Raw genomic sequence first — 3,337 nt, 5'->3', positions numbered from 1 at the left:
GTAGCACCTCATGTGTCAAAGGTCAGCGAAAACAAATCTGGGTGAAATGAAAGAGCAAAATAATTCTAAGAACAATAGCTATGAAGAGTAGATTGATCTAACTCAAATTTATCCTAAAGGGATTACGGTTAGGAGGAAAATGCTAACAAGTTATAAAAGATTAAAAGCTCATTACTTGTATGTTTATGTTACAGAAAAATAGCATAGGCTTTGAAGTTAGATGGGCTTGAGTTCTTGTCGTGGATCTGACATGTACTAAATTTGTGAGTTTCAGGCAAGTAATTTAACCTCTTGTGAGTTCTTTGTCCTCAACTGTAATATAAAAATCAAATTGCTCTGACGATACTGTCCTAAATATTGATGGTGTGTACAGTATCTAGCACAGTGCCTGATACAGAGCAGGAAGTCAACAAACATCTGTTGCCTTCCATTCTCCATCCCCTGGAGTCCGCCCACTTAGATGAGTCTAGGAAGGTAGTGGCAGAAACCTTTCCCAGCTCTCAGTGACATCCTCATCATCATCCTCATCACAATGCTTCTCTCTACTTTACCAGGCTGTCAATTAAAATTCTAGAGGTAACAGGAACACATTCATGGACAAAGGTTTACGTCTCTTTCATGCTACATGTCCATTGCGAGTTAGCAGGTAGCTGTGCTCACTTTAGACACTCAGGGACCCAAGGTTCTGCCCTCTTTTGATGCCACCATCCCAACATGAGGTTTACAATTGACTGTGGGAAGAAAAGAGCATCAAAATAGATCAGTGGCTTTTCATTGCTTCCATGAAGAAGTGCTATATGACACTTCTGCTTACATTTCAAAGGATCAGGGTTGTCAATCCACCCAGGTCCCTAAAGAAGAGGCAATTCAGAGAGTTGAGGCTCCTGTGGAGTAGCAAAATGATGACTAGAATGTACCCAGTACACCCAAGTCCAGGGAGGCGTCCAGTAACCCCAACTACAGGTGCCATAACCCTGACTCCCCGGCTTCCCTTCCTGGGAGGATGCAGCTTTGCATGTGGCCCGCCAATCTCAGCCAGGATCTAATCCAGGCCCATTCTTTCCCCTGGTTCAGGCTTGTGAGTGGCTTTCTGAAGTTTTGATTATTAACCTTTCTAAATAATTCCTATGCTCTTCTCAAGTCACATCTAAGTTGTCAAACTTGCAGATGCTTCATGGCAACATGATTGTTATTTTGTCACCAGATGCACCTTTACTGTCACCTCACATCAAATTAGATGCCCTGTGTAGCTTATGTTCCTACAATTTTTGCTTCTTTCCCAGAAATACTTAATCAATATCTCCCTTATTTGCCAGTGGTTGACTGATTGCATTCTTGGCCCTTATTTTTCACTCCTCCCTTCTATTCAGGACCCTTGACATGTGATTTTGCATGACCTCTTGCTAAAGAGGTGGAGTTTATTTCTCTATGAATAAGAAAAGTGGCTAAAAGCTTCATGGAAGGGCCTATGTTCAAGGAGATTGACCTGTCAGGGGGTTTGAGAGCAGTAAGAGTTTAGAGGCTGGGAAGATTCCGGAAGAAGACTCCACTGTGATCCTGTGTGGCTTAATCTGATGGAAGCGGGATCCCAGCTGGTGGTTCTGGACACGAGGAACAATGTCTTGATTCTGTGAAGAAGAGGTTACAGGAGTTAAGCCAGAGTGACCAGACACTGGACAAGCAGGCTGAGATTTGGTCCGAGGGTCCAGGAGGGCATCCAAAAAACAAACAGAAAATCTAGACAGGAGACCAGCAACCCTGTGGGGCCTGAGAAGAGGGTGCCCTGCTGGCACTGCCAGGCTCATCGGACACCATATTGAGATAGGAAGTCTTGTTCCAGAAACCACCGACAGTGGGAAGGGGGATCCTGAACTTTCCCTAAGTTCAGAGCTGGATGAGAGTCAGGTCCTCTAACTTAGAAGGCCATGGAAAGCAGGGGCTACAACTGCCACCCTGGTCACTCACTTTTCTCAGGAGTGGACACTAGGAGCCTTCGGATCCAGCGGCTCTCATCCTGGGTGCACACCTGATCACCTGGCACATTTTTTAAAATGCTGTTGCCTGGGCTGCACCCCACCCCCAACAAGATTCTGACTCGATTGGCCCTAGTAAGTGGAATGTATTAGGTTGCCACAAAGGTAACTGTGGTTTTGCCATTACTTTTAATGGCAAAAACTGCAATTACATTGCTCCACCCTATGTTATTATTATTAACAATATGCCGCCTGTGTTGAAAACACATATCCAGTTGGCTGGACCCCAAGCCTTCCTCCTGGTACAGGCCTTTACACTGATCTTTCTAAACCACAGTTTAATTAGGCACCTTAATTACCATTTCTAAAGAAAAAAAATTAATGATGAAAATAACTGTTTTAATCTGTGGATTACACACACAGTCATTTAAAATACATAAATTGACCAACAGAAGCCCTTGTGTCTAGCCATGACTTTTGTTGTATTTTTTTTTTTAATACTGTGTTGTGTATTACTTGTTGTGTTGCCCAGGCTGGGGCACAGTGGTACCATCACAACTCACTGCAGCCTCGACCTCCCAGGCTAAAGCGATCCTCCCACCTGAGCCTCCAGAATCTTGAAACTACAGGCATGTGACACCACACTGGGCTATTTTTTGTTTATTATTTGTAGGGTCTCCTTGTATTCCCTAGGCTGGTCTTGAACTCCTGGGCTCAAGCTATCCTCCCTCCCACAGCCTCTCAAAATGCTAGGCTTGCAGGCCTGTGCCACTGCGCCCAGCCCTCTAGCCATGTTTTACATGTGCCCCGCAGTCAAGAGCTGATGCCTTGCCAAGACAGGGAGTGCATCGTAAAACCTCAGAGTAATTGACCTTAAAGAGATTCTTTTTTTTTTTTTTTTTTCAGTTTGAGAGCAGGTACTAAAAATATGGAATGCTTCACGAATTTGCATGTCATCCTTGTGCAGGGGCCATGCTAATCTCTGTATCGTTCCAATTTTAGTATATGTGCTGCCGAAGTGAGCACAAGAGATTCTTTAAAATATTCATTTTATTTTTTTAAATTTATTTTTGAGACAGAGTCTTGCTCTGTCATCCAGGCTGGAGTGCAGTGGTGTGATCTCGACTCACTGCAACCTCTGCCTCTGAGGTTCAAGGGATTCTTGTGCCTCAGACTCCTGAGTAGCTAGGATTACAGGCATACACCACCAAGCTAGGCTAATTTTTGTATTTTTAGTAGAGATGGGGTTTCGCCATGTTGGCCAGGCTGGTCTCAAACTCCTGAACTCAAGTGATCCACCCGACTCGGCTCCCAAAGAGCTAGGATTACAGGCATGAGCCACCACACCCAGCCTAAAATATTCA

The 3,337-nt window shown here is 44.3% G+C and overlaps 1 non-coding gene across 1 annotated transcript; it reads right to left on the bottom strand.

Moving 5' to 3' along the window:
- Positions 1 to 2,895: 2,895 nt before the first annotated feature.
- On the bottom strand, positions 2,896 to 2,999 carry LOC126945170 (U6 spliceosomal RNA). The gene has a single exon (XR_007722337.1). It is a non-coding gene; the product is annotated as a U6 spliceosomal RNA (small nuclear RNA).
- Positions 3,000 to 3,337: the final 338 nt, after the last annotated feature.

Source organism: Macaca thibetana, chromosome 20 (assembly GCF_024542745.1).
Source record: "Macaca thibetana thibetana isolate TM-01 chromosome 20, ASM2454274v1, whole genome shotgun sequence".
Classification (NCBI taxonomy): domain Eukaryota; kingdom Metazoa; phylum Chordata; class Mammalia; order Primates; family Cercopithecidae; genus Macaca; species Macaca thibetana.
This window is presented reverse-complemented; position numbering and strand designations above follow the sequence as displayed.